Genomic DNA, 13,490 nt, shown 5'->3' with positions numbered 1-13,490 from the left:
TTTCCGTGCTTTCATTTATAGAATGAGCGCACTTATTTTGGCCATAGCTGCCAATAAAATTCAGCAGTTTTCTAAAACCGCATTAGGGTTGTTTCCATTGTGGGTAGCAGCGCTGTGCAGTCAATACATGTCAGGAAATCAACCATGTTAATCTTAATCCAGTTTTGCAGAAAAAGACTGTTTGTTTCCAAGGAAGTGTGCATGAACAAGAAATATTTAGCTGCAGTGATAAACCCATGCTAATTAGAAGTGCTTGCTGCCCAGATCAAGTCATTAGAGGTATAAAATAAAAAAAAATGCCATTCAGCATTCGCCCAAAAAAAGTGAAGCTTTCTAGTTAAAATACTGGCAGAGACCCTGGAATCTACCATATATATTTAGAACTTGTCACTATAAATTAAGAAGTGGGTGCCATATTGATCAGAGCACCAATATATTTTTATTCAGGAGCGACTTGTGGGACAGAAAAGGGGCCAGGCGGTGAGTGGCGGGCATGGTTGCGGAAAAAAATAAATGTAATTTTTTTTTTAAAACGTACCTTTTTGACACACGCTGAGCCTCATTACAACCATCCACTCCTACACTGGACTCTGGCACAGGCTCCCAGCCTGCCCTGCGTCCAATTCTAATGCTGCTTTCATGCTGCTGTTGAAAGCAGCGTTAGGATTCGACGGGACGCCCAGCCAGGGCACTCCATGGCAAACAAAGTCTCTGCCTGCTGTCTCCAACCCAGCAACACAGAGTCTGCGTTGCTGGGTTGTAGAGAGACCTGTGCACATATGTGTTTGACAGGACCGAGACTCCCAAATATCCATGCTTACTGAGGAGATTGCTGTGCAGTCCCCCCTCGTCCTCGTCGCAGCCCTAAGGCCCTGCCCCTTTTACTGTAATACATTATTAAACGTTGTTTATTATCGTTTTATAGTAAAAAGTGTGCAGCTGTTGCTGCTGCCGGGGGGGCGGCGCTCCTCTGCCCTAATGGAGGAGCCGCCCCTGCTTTTATTCCAAGTTTGAGAGCGTGATAATGTTGATATGCAGGTAAGTTGAAGTTGCAGTACCCTCTAGACATCAGATTATGGCATAGTCAGACAGTACATGTGCTTTCACGCACTAAAGAAGCGCATCCTAAAAGAGTTCCAATAGGAAACAGCTACTTTGACCCCTTTACAAGACACGTAAGCAGGGCTTACTTGTTTACAGTGCTTGAGGACTAATTAACTACAGCAGTAGTGCAAATATCAACACTGTGTTTTGTTTAGGAAAATTGCTCAGGGCCTAACTAATTATAGTTGTAATGCAGTTGTCAACCTGCCATGTTTTGTGTAGGAAAATCAAATGGAGTTCATGAGCAATATTTCTATCCTGGATGTAAGAATTATCTTTTTTCTGGTTCTGTTCAAGAGGGTACCTCAGAATGGCAAGTTATGTGTGGTTGCTGGTGTTAGGGTAGGATATAGTTTACGGGGACCAGTCATTGCATAAGTAGGCTATTAGCTTCTAGTTTCACAGCAACCCACGCATCATGCACCCGATTTTAACAGTACTGCAGGCCAACCAGTACTTAAGTAACAAGAGCTCATGTTCATGGGTCTGCTGCTGTGGTAAAGTAGCAGAATTTCCTGGCCCTCCATGTATCTGCACTTCTACACCCTTCCAAGTCAGGGTGCTACTTGATGGCCATACTGCTAAATTGCCATGTTACTAGGGTATTCTCGCATACGGTAGACACGCTGCTAATCACTAGAATAGGCCATTATAAGGTGAGTGTATGGACAGGAGGTCTTGCATGTCAATCTTAGGGGGATTGGCATGCTGCTCTAAAAAGCTGCTTTAAACATCTCACAGAATCAATGGTCATAAGACTAACGCAAAAAAAAAAGCAATCCCTCCTTCCTCTTTCCTTGATGAAATGGGACGGACTTCCAATTACAACTTGAAATTACAATCAAGGGTGTCATGGCTCTGATAGGGAGCAATACAATGTTCTCAACAGCTATTGTTAACTAAGAACTATTGCTTATTTTGTAATACACAGAACTGACTGATGATCAAAGTACTGGTATACCATTAGTACTGCTTAACTTCATGCTGGCCTTGCTTTCTTTTCCTAGTGACAGTACCTCACAATGAATTATTACCAGTCTACTCAAATATGGTGAAATGTAGCCTGCTGGCTTTTATAGACTGCAGGACCCTTGAATCTTGCAGTAGATCCTTGAATTTTTGGGCTGCAAATCCTGTGTTGGAACCTCAAATCTTGGTATCCTCTGATATTGCAATGGAGTTTAGAAACCTGCTAAAGTCTGCCACTCAAACTGGGCATTCTGTCACAGCTTTGGAGTGCCTATGGTACTTTATGGTGACAAGATTGACTGTCCTGATGAAGTGGGGAGCAAAACTGGGCTACATGTAGCAGCCTTTTGCTGGTTGGCATGACTCCTGTCAAACCAGCATAGGCGACATCCTGAGTGGCAGTACCCCGAGCAATGGGTGGATGGGGCGGTCATTAGTGCTCAGGACCAGAGGTGGATGAGTGGAAAAAGCCATGATCTCTACTCTAGCACAACTATGTATCCATCCCATGGCTGCTCACCAAGTCTGACTTGACCTGGTGAAATTGTTGCTATTGCCCAGTCACAAGCACACCAATGGGACTGTGGGGTGGCTGTTCTATGTTTCTATGTCACCACAGGGCATGACTTCAAGTGTACAATCCCCTGAAGTTGTTTCTACCCCAAAGTCTGGGACTTCACTCTGTGTTTTAAATCTCTTCGCAACTTTATGTTGTAGTAGGGGATTCTGCTGTGACCTGCCAGCACAGTTCAACCCCACATATTTGCCGTGTCTGGAGGTTGAGCTGTGGTTAAAAAGTCAACTGTTCTCTCACTGGCAGCTATCTTAAAGAAAGCTGTCTGAATTCCTTTTGGAGGGCCACAAGGGGTTAATGGGCCCCAACCCTGGTGGTTGAAGTCTTTTACTCCTGGTGTGTCAGGGCAAGACCTACTATGGATCCTGAGCAACTGGGCCAAGTACTCCTTCTGCGCTTGACTCTGTGGCAGCGTAGATACAAGTTAGTGAACATGACTCACAACTCAGTGTGCAATAAGCAATTTAATTAAATCAACGTCTGTTTAAAAAATCGTGTTAATAGTAAATAGAAGTATTTTATTTGCAACTCTGCACATTCAAAGAAGCATTAAGACATTCATAAGCAATAGCCCAATCCCCTTGAGATCGAGGCTCTAGTGTTTAACTGGCAAGTGTGTGTCCTACCCTCATTTTCGTAATGTGGTCATGGTTATTCCCAGTTCACTAACGGCTGCATCCAGGGAATGCCTACTAGTAGGCGTTACTCAAGGGTCCAGTCTGACTCTTAAGCCACAGTCAAAGATGTCTATGGTGACACAACACCTTTATCAGCAAGTCCTCCAGGCCCGTGCACACCCGTATCAAGTGTTGCCCACTCTGGGAGCAAGGAAGGTTTCTGTGGATACCCCGACCTTGGGCACTTGCAGTGCTGCTGTTCTCCTCGGTTGAGTCATTTTGCAAGCAGCAGACTCTCCCTGAGCTGTGTGACCGGCTCCAACAGCAATCGACTTGCTCCTGACTGCAGTAAGTTCATCACTTCCTTAAACGGGTCCCACCAATGGAGCAATGTCCTCTTGACATTCTCAGGCGTCGCCTGGGCTGTTCTTGGCGCTTATTTCCGAACCACAGGGTTGCAGTTTTCGTTTTTTGGGGGATGGTCTGAACTTCTCAGTACCTGGTACCAGCAGCCCCTTCTGGCACACAGGATTGCTGCCATACCCCGCTGGCAAGGTATCGGTCTTCACTGAGCTGATACCTATATCAGAGTGACCCTCCTGGCATACTTGGTCACCGCTAAGGACCACGCAGTTCAAGTTTCTTTGTCGGTAGCAATTACTTCCACGGTGACCTCTCCTGGCATACGAGGTCACTGCAACGAGGCGGAATGGGTTTCATGCTCCCTGCCTGGCACTTAATTCACCGTAGCTCTTTCCTGGCATACAGGGGTCACTAATCTGATCCTGCACATTTGCAATGACCCATTCTGTGCAAAGCCTTCTCTTCACACCTGGCTCAGGGAGTCCCCTCAGCAGGGCTCCCTACTTGACCTTGCTACCCTAAAAAATTATTCTTTTCTGCTGCAGGACAAACTGGCAAGCAGGAAGGCACTGATGCTCCAGAGCAGGTGGTCTTAGTTTTCCTGGATGATGTCCCCTCACCCTGCAGAGAGACTGGCATGCATTGGTCTCCAGTCCTGGGTGATGTGCCTTCACCCTGCAGGGAGGCTAGCATACATTGGTCCCCAGTCCTGGTCACAGGCAGAAGTCTTGCAGAGCTTCCCCTCCTTACACAGCCCGTCTGGTTGGTTGGGAGATGACTCATTTTTATGGTTTCAATCTCCTCTTCTTATTTATAGTCCGCTTCCAGACACCAAATGTGATTTAGGGTCTGGGTCTTTGAAGTTTTATGTTGGGATTGTGCTTCTTTTGAGGTACACACTGCTCTCTTCTCTTCCTTTTTGAAAGGGCATCTGTCCCATCAGGAGACTCCAAAGCCGATCATCTCACAGCACAGGCCATCAGGGTGACTAGAGTTCACACCTGGATGTCAGCCACAGTGATATGTGCATCTAAAGGTTAACTCTGGTTTCCCATCCATACTCTTTATGATTCCTTATCAGCTGCATCTCCTTCCTGAGATGTGCCCAGGCCCTTTCCTTGTGATCTCTCATTGAACCTAAGAGCACCCTTTGAAGTGTACAGTGGGAGCCTCTCTCCCTTCTCCAGTGTGTCCCATCCAGCTCCCAGGAATGCAGCAATACACAATGTCTGGGTCGGGGTAGAGGTGGGGGGAGGGGATGGGGGAATAGGGTGGTTTCTCTACTTGTGATGTCTTCACCAGGCATGCTTGGGCTTCCCAAAAAGGTCCTCTATGTAATGTACCATTGCAGGCACACTTGCGCTCGGTGTAAGAACACAGCACACTGTTTGGTACTATTACCTCCATGCATTGTGCCATTACAGACACAAATACATTCAGCGCACCCATACACTCTGTGCACTGTTCCCCAGTGTAGCCTTTCTGTGTTGCTCCATGATGTGCTAATTACAAACACACTCACTGTCAGGACACACATTCATAGTGCATGCACTATGCAGCACTTAACCTTTCATGTATTGTACTTTTCAGAAGCACACATACACTCAGCACATGCTTCCACTGTGCACGCAGTGCACACCATCACTCATGTAACGAATCCCCTGCAGGGATACATACACCCAGTACCCGCCCTGTCCCTGTACTGGACCCTTCCCAGGCACACATACAACCAGCGCAGATCACCACTCATGCACTGTGTAGAACTTTACATTGAACTATTGTAGGCAAAGTGTGAGTTAAGTACACAACAGCAGAAAATGTAAATAGGTGAGTGACCCTGTAGGCCTCACTTTAGTGTCACTTGTTTAAAATGATCTGTTTGCTCTTACTGATCACTAAGCGGTATGCTGTCACCACCATGTTCATGATGGCTTAACTCATTGTGAAGACAGTAGCCTTCCATCACAATGATGGTAGAGCTTTAGGCACCCCTCTCAGCCCAGCAAGAATGTAATCTAAATTACAAAAAAAATCAGCATTAGACATCCAAACAGTAGTTCAGTTTTGGGTACTCAGGTAGGGGTACATACCCATTACTATGCAGAGGACTTTCCGTCCCAATAGAAGCTGGCTTCTGCAGCTCCTAGGAGTAAAACAGAAATGACAATTCATTTAATTCTTCTCCGAAGCTCATCTTGGAAAGTTATCAATCACAGAAATAACAGCCACAGAGAAGGCCTAGAGCTGCTGCGAGTCAAGTCGGGTGCCCAGTTGAATGTGCCTGCTATTATCCACTATGAACTTCGTATTAATCATCCAGTTGAAGCAACGTGATCTGCATACTCTTGATACTTTACTAGCAATCTCTGTTCAACTGTATATCGTTACAACTTGTTTACTTACCCTATTCCTGTTATCAGCCACCGCCACTGTGTAATGTAATATATATATATATATATATATATATATATATATATATATATAGCTCTGCACTCACACACTCTCTCTCTCTCTCTCTCTCTCACACACAGTTCAAACGGCGTATGTAGGTAAATATATATCACTGGCTTGGAATGTGTAGAAACATGCAGAAAGATTGAGACTTTTCTATAACTACCTTAGGAGGGCAAAAATAAACATGTTTCCATACATTTGTCTTTCTCTTTGTATAGCTAGAAAAACAGAGCAGAAGAAAGAAAAAATAGCTTTTTTTTTTTTTTTAGTTCTTTAAACAGCTGCATTAATCATGCTCCATGACCTGACCTGCCTTTCCCCTCAGCTGCTGCCAGCACCCATTGTAACATCAGAACTCAACTGTAATGAGTTATAATAGTTACGTTCCAATGTCATTTCTTTATAATTGGCAACTGTGTATGTCACAAGTCATCTATTTAAGGAAAAAGAGACACATTTTTAATACAGGAATTGCAGAATTACAAATACAATGTTATAGTTATACTTATCTGAAGGAACTACAACTCATGCCCTAAAATAACTTTAGGGAACGAGTGATAGTTTCTTAACATGAGTTTAACTATAAGTATAACTGCGGAATTTCGAGGGTTTTGTACAGGTAAAACGTCAGCTTAACTATAATGTCCCTGTAACCTTTATTTTTTTTTCAGTGAAATGTATATGTATCCACAACTATTGTCGCTGGTCCCCCTCCTCTTATCACGACATCCCTTAACATCGAACAACAAGCATATCCAACTTAGTTTCCATTACCATGCGTGAAGTAGGAAAAAAATGGGCTGTGTCTCAAATGCAACATAGCACATTTATTTAATTAGTGCAGGAAGCAAAATTATTAACCCAACGTGTTTCGGAGCTTGTGCTCCTTATTCACGGGTTAGATTCCATTCCCTATTTCCACACATAAATAACACTTGTGATTCCTAAGTGCCACTAAACATTATATTAGGACTTACAAACAGTGTGATAAAGTGCTTAGAAATGGATTGGCCGTTTTGTAACATTGCTATTTAATTTAACATAAATGAAAAAAACTGTATTTTAATCTATTTGAGCTTTTTTGTACAGACATAATTCATTCTCTTACGTCTCAATTGTTAATTATCTCACATATTTTCAATTACACTATTTCGTTCCAAAGTTAATTTTACAAAACATTTCTGCCCAAGTAGGCAAATTAACGTCTCACAAATGTGCAAAATATAAACAAACAAGTCTGCCCAAGTAGGCCAAAAGAGATGATCCAACTCTCTGCAAGAAATCTCTTTCAGTTTACAACAACTCTTAAAAACCCAGTCCAATTAAATGTATTTGTCTCTCTTGCTTTTCTTATCCATCAAATAGCTTAAATCATTCCTGTAAAAAAGTAAAAACACAACATAAATGTTCACCTTCTTATCGCCAGTATCTCTGATCTATGAGGGAAGAAATTTTACAAACGATCTCAAGAAAAAGTCAAGATATATTGATGTATTTTCCAGCATACTTTCTCTGGAGGAAACAATTGCTCTCCCTGGGGGTTAACTGGGTCTTTATGCAATTTCGGGAAAACGTACAATGCTGACAGTTAATGAAAATCACATTTGAGAAAGTGATATTCCTCCCATTCAACCAAATTCCGATCTTTCCAACCTTTTAATTCTTCTCTGTATTCATTATTGGCCACTTCAAAATCATGTTTAGTAATTAACTCATATTTGCTGATATCTCTTAAGTATCTTTGACCTTTCCGTAAATCTAGATCTAGTGGTCAAACTATCAAGTTGCCGCCTTTATCTGATTTTCTTTTTTAATGACTGTCTTTATTTTGTTTGTGCAAGTTACCCTGATATTATCTCCTTCTCTTTTCAGTTCTTTTAAATTCTGTAATCATACACTTCTCAAATACATCTATGGACTTGTTCATAATTTGTGGCATAAATCCAGACTCATGTTTAAAACCACTTATTCGACCACAATCCCAACCCAAATCAGTGCTTTCATTTATCAAAGTAGAAACCGGATCTACTGTCCAGACTTCATTACCTGCCAATTCCCCCATCGTATGGAGAATATCAATGTCACCTATCAATAAATTAGCGGGTTTACCCCTCTCTTTAGTGCTCTTTCCAGAGGGGTTCTTCACATGCCAGTACTTCAATTTCCTTCTGAAATGGAACAAATCTGTTCGACTGGTAGTATAATCAAAAGGTGCTGTTGGACAAAAATAAAGCTAAAACTTCACTTTGAGATTTTGTCAAAACAACATCAGATACATTTACTACTGTCTTTCTATCCATTACTTCGCTGCTGTTTGCCCTCTCGTATAGATTCCGATGGAGTTTTTTGTATTTTCTTGCCTCTTTGTCTCCGTTGTTGCCTCCTCGTCTGCGACCTCTGTACCTCTGTGCACCTTCGTTACATTGTGCATTTAGCCTTCCTTGTGCCATGAGGTTGAACTCCTTTAAAATGTTTGATTTCTGGTTCTGATCGAACTGACACATCAATCTGGCTGTTATCACTTTCCCCTTGTTCTCCCTGAGCACAATTTAACATCCTAGTCTGTTTAAGGGACTCAGCCAGGGGATTTCTTTACGTTGAGGGCTGCTCTTCCTGCAATCTCTCCTGCGTGTTGTTTCTTAGGTAATTAAACTTCCACTCTAAATGTCGAATTTGATTTTTTTATTTTTTATAGTCCACTTGATCTCTATAAAATTTGCATTGTTTTTTAGCCTTGATATCTTCTTCTGCCTTTTCCAACCAAGTATTCAGATTGCCGACTTCTATCTAATTCTTCACTGGCACGTTTCTCCTTTAGCTTATTAGTATATTTCTCAAACGCATTTGAAAGCCTTTACTGCCCTTCCTTGCATATTTGGTTACTATATTCAACATTATAGTACAACAGTTATGGTTGTTTGCTGCTCATTCCTCTATCATATCTGGATCTAGATTATTACAAGTGGGAGTTATAAAAAATCTTAATATACTCGATAATTATGTCTGTACAGAGAAGCTCAAATAGATTGAAATACTATTTTTTAATTTATGTTAAATTAAATAGCAGTGTTACAAAATGACCGATCCATTCCTAAGCACTTTATCACATGGTTTGTAAGTCCTACTTTAATGTTAAGTTGCACTTTGGAATCAAGATTGTTAACTAAGCGTGAAAATAGAGGACAGAATCTAACGCGTGAACAAGGAGCATAGGCCTGCACTCATTAAATAAATGTGCTATGTTCCATTTGAGCCGCCGCCATTTTTTTCCTACTTCCTGCATCGTAATGGACACGAAGTGTGGCCTCACCAACTTTTATCTGTGCCCACCCCCATTAAAGTTAATCTCAAGTGACGCCACTGTCACCTAGATATCTTATTTCTAGAATTGTGACTCAAAGACCAATGGCCTGCCATTCGGACTCCCCTGCACATGAAAAGTATTCTATCATTACTAATCTGTGAATGTGGAAAAGCAGCAGCATGCCTAGAAACAATGTTTTAAAACACATCGTTGTTACCAAAAAGTGATCTTTCCTATAATTTATTTGAACTGCTGTCTGTTTCCCGTACAGTAGATTTTGGCAGTGCTTGCTTGACTGTTCATGTTACAGCAGAACCAAGACGAATTTGCGCATTGCCAGTCTCTCTCTAGAGAGTAATCTAGTGTATAAACGTTGGAGTGAAATGTAGCCCAAGTAATGAGATTAATTTGATCATTCCATCCATCACTGTTTTGTTTTCCTCAGTTCAGTAGAACCCAGCAACACTATCCTCTTGCATAGCCTCATCATTTGCTATGCCCCAGGTAACTCCAGTGTAGCCAGACGTTTTTGTTTCGAGTGTTTAACAACGTCGCTTAACCTAAAATGCAAATCATCTTCCTGTGCGATTTTATTACTCGCTGATGCTAACAGGCACACGCTCTCTAGTTAGTGCAGACTCACGTCACATAACAAGTGTAACACGTCATGTTCTTCTGCTCGAAGATTGTCATTAAAACTTCCCCTCTCCCAGACAATATTGATCTGACCTCACAGTCCCCTCATTCTAGACAACGGAAATCTCTACCTGGACTCAATCTCATACATTGTTACAAAATACTTCAAAAAATCCCCCGGAGGCATCTAGAAAATCTTTTTTTTTTTTTAAACCCCGTCGAGGCACTAAAGCATTCACCCTGGCAACCCTTGAAAATCTCCCCACACAATTTTGATGGTTGCAAACCAAGGACTCCAAGCAGCGAGGTAGATGGAGAAATGACTTATGAGCACTTTTGCCATTTCCAGACACTGCACAGTTAGTCTATTCTCCTTTGTATTACAATAACGCCAACATTGGGAAATTGTTCTGTAATAAGGTAGCCTTCTGTTTATTTATTTATTTCATTTTCGCTGTGTTTTTTTTTTTTTTTTATAGCATCAACACGACGCAATGGGCATCGGAGCTCTTTACATGAAAACAGTAACTTCTGCGGCATAGCAGTGCACTTGAAATCATTTCACAAGTTTCCGAATAGTTTAAGAAGCTGCCAAACATAAAAGAGCCGCTTACAGCAGAACATTGTACCTGAAGTTACAGAAGAACAGGTTTGGTTGACATGCTTGCATTTTGAGTAAGCCAGTTTTACCACAACATAAACAAGGTTTGAGGAGCTTGAAATAGCACAGTACTTGAGGGCATAACTTCATAACTAAAGACAACAGTTTTGCACATTCTGCGTGACTCTTCAAATTAATGAAAATTGATACCCATTTCCTTCTTTTTTTTTTTTTCTGGACTGTGTTTGATAGCGTTGTTCATGCTATGACAGCATTCCTACAAATACATACACAATATCCTCCTGTGAAAGTGTAGCCATAGGTACTGTGACAGGCTCTTAAATATTGGATTACCATTCAGAACTGCTTGTAAAACATATGGTTTTCAATCCAGGTGTTGGAAAATTTTATTAAAAATTCACAGTAGGGCTGTATTTTGCCTAAATGTCTTACATCGCCTTCAAAACATTAGAGAGAGAGTAATCTGTCAATCTTCTATTGTTTAGTTAATAAAAACCTTAACAATGAGCACATCAGTAAAATCAATTAAAATATTTCAGTTATTAAAACCAAGCAGACCATAATGTCTATAGTCTAAAGTGAAAAATGCGGGTATGTATACTCCTCCCAGTCTAAACGACAAAAACCAGATTTCCGTATTAGGTCACAAAAATACTGGAACAGTTTGACACTTTAGAAGTTTGCAGTTAAAATTAACAAGATTGTCGCACTAAAATACAGATGTGCAAATACTCTAATTATACATATGACGTAGTCGATCCTTCATAAACATAAGGTAAACTGTCTTAACATAAATGCCTGCTATGAACCCATCACTAGGTGAAATAAACAACTGCAGATCACTACAATACGGATGTACAACCGCTGGTCAGTCCTACTATGGACGAAGAATAAATATCCTCTTTCAATACCTGCAATAATCCTATCACCACATCAGATAAACATTTGTGTCTTGACGTGACGCCTAAGATTCATACTAGTTACTGAATTTATCCCACTAAAAGTGGAAATATATAAATGTGCAAAAAATAATTGTTAATCTAATTAATCCTACACAGGGCATTGTATAAAATGTTCTGAATATATCCCTACAGAGGTCAGGTTACTGTCGTTAAACAGGAATTTGTTTCTTAACTTATAACTAAGATTTGTACAACATAAAATAGTTTCCTATTATAAAGTGCATATGCTTAAATTTGAAAGTTTTTGTGCATATAAGGACATGAACTTGTCTAATTTCGTATTTAGTTGTGAATTTGCTGGGTCAAGACTTCCTATAATTGTCCCGCTGCAGGTTCTAATACCACAAGGCCTGAAGCCATTCTTTAGTAGTATGACCTGAGGGGTATATAGATGAGGACATGTGCAAATCACACGAGAAAGATCCTCTTGCTTATAACCACAGAGTCTACAGGTGACATCACCACTGTATCTCCAGGACAGTTGATCTGCCAATGTTGGAAGGCGGCCAAACCGAATGGACATCAGTTTCCTCTTCATGTAGGTCAGGAAAGTCAAAGACAGTATTCTGCAGGTTTCGAGATTTTATAATGGTTAAGGACCATCCATGCACATGAACTAATGCGTTAGATATTTTTGTCTATCCACAAAGAGTGTTGTCTTGCTGCCTTGTTTAATAACTTTTTGAACAACGCAAAAGGCAGTTAGTTGCATGTCCCATACATTTTTTGCACTTCCATCTTTTAAGGCCTTTTGAAGATATTGATTTCATGAAGATTTATGGTCATCCATTAACCCCGATCATACTACTTTATTTAGTCGAGATTGATCTTTACTGCTTTTTATATATAAAAAAAATATGGATAGTGCACCACTGCGCAAAGTAAAGTAAAGTTTACTTTCTTTGCCGACCGGGATGGACATGGCTGATCCCTTATGTTATGGGTAATAATGGGTTGGACATTTAATTCCAATAATATGGAAAGACAATCAATTTAAAGACCATGCAAATATAAGCCCTGAAGAAGTCCTTTTATGTAGGACGAAACGCGTTGGCTGATTGCTCGTTTGTTCAAGAAAAAGCAATGATGAAAAAATTAAGATTTTTATAAGACAACGTTGTGTTACTGGACTTTACTGACTTTGCGCAGTGGTGCGCTATCCATATCTTTTTGCATGTAATCCTTTCAGGATTGCCCCTGTGGTGGCAGGTGCCGTGATTTGTGCACAGGTATAGCCATAGATATTGGGCGACAATATAGTTCACAGAGTTTTAATATTTATGGTAGTCCAAGACAGGTGCATTTGTAAGGTTTAACCCGCCACCAATTCAGTAGCTGCTTTTTATGTATGCATACTTCCTCCCCAAACTCTTTTTGATCAAACCAAATTCCAGTTGTACTTGTGCAGGTGATGCATCTTGAGGGAGATGAAACACCTTCCTATATGCAAGTGCCTGGACTTTATTCAGTAGGGCCACATCTTTTCATTGCAAGACAACCCTTGCATAAGCCAGTGTGGGCAGGGTTTTTGTTGCCATTACACTTAACAATCTCTTAAATGATGGTCCTCCCAGCTTATTTGCTAAAGTACAAGTTAACTCTACTGTCAATGTAGATTCCTAGATATTTATAGAATTTTACCTCCTCTAGTTGGGATTTATCCAACCATATTTTAAGGGAGCCTGCCTTTCGTCCCATCGACTTGACTTTTGTTTTTGACACATTTATTTCCAATTTGTTCATTTATACATACTTCCTTAATTGGTCAACTGATCGTTGCAGACCCCCCCTTGCTAAGCTCATCATCTGCATAAGCAGGGTGCGTCAATTGAAGGGAACCTAGGAGTGGGGGGAGAGGGTGAGAGTTTATTTCATCCAGTTTAGG

General features: G+C 40.9%; 1 protein-coding gene across 6 annotated transcripts in view; it reads left to right on the top strand.

Annotated features, from left to right (window-relative positions):
• The window catches only part of IRF2 (interferon regulatory factor 2), a 248,366-nt gene that overhangs the window by 58,322 nt on the left and 176,554 nt on the right, over positions 1-13,490 (top strand). The window contains exon 2 of one of the 6 annotated variants that reach the window (XM_069199451.1): positions 10,501-10,670. The exons of 3 other annotated variants lie outside the window; for them this stretch is intronic. The gene's annotated coding sequence lies outside the window, so the exon portion shown is untranslated. Of the gene's footprint in view, positions 1-10,500; positions 10,697-13,490 lie in introns of those variants that run through there. 2 more of the 6 variants (XM_069199410.1, XM_069199418.1) reach the window with 2 other exon arrangements.

This window comes from Pleurodeles waltl, chromosome 1_2, assembly GCF_031143425.1.
Source record: "Pleurodeles waltl isolate 20211129_DDA chromosome 1_2, aPleWal1.hap1.20221129, whole genome shotgun sequence".
Lineage (NCBI taxonomy): Eukaryota > Metazoa > Chordata > Amphibia > Caudata > Salamandridae > Pleurodeles > Pleurodeles waltl.
The sequence above is the reverse complement of the archived record's forward strand: the minus strand, read 5'-3'. Positions and strand labels throughout refer to the sequence as shown.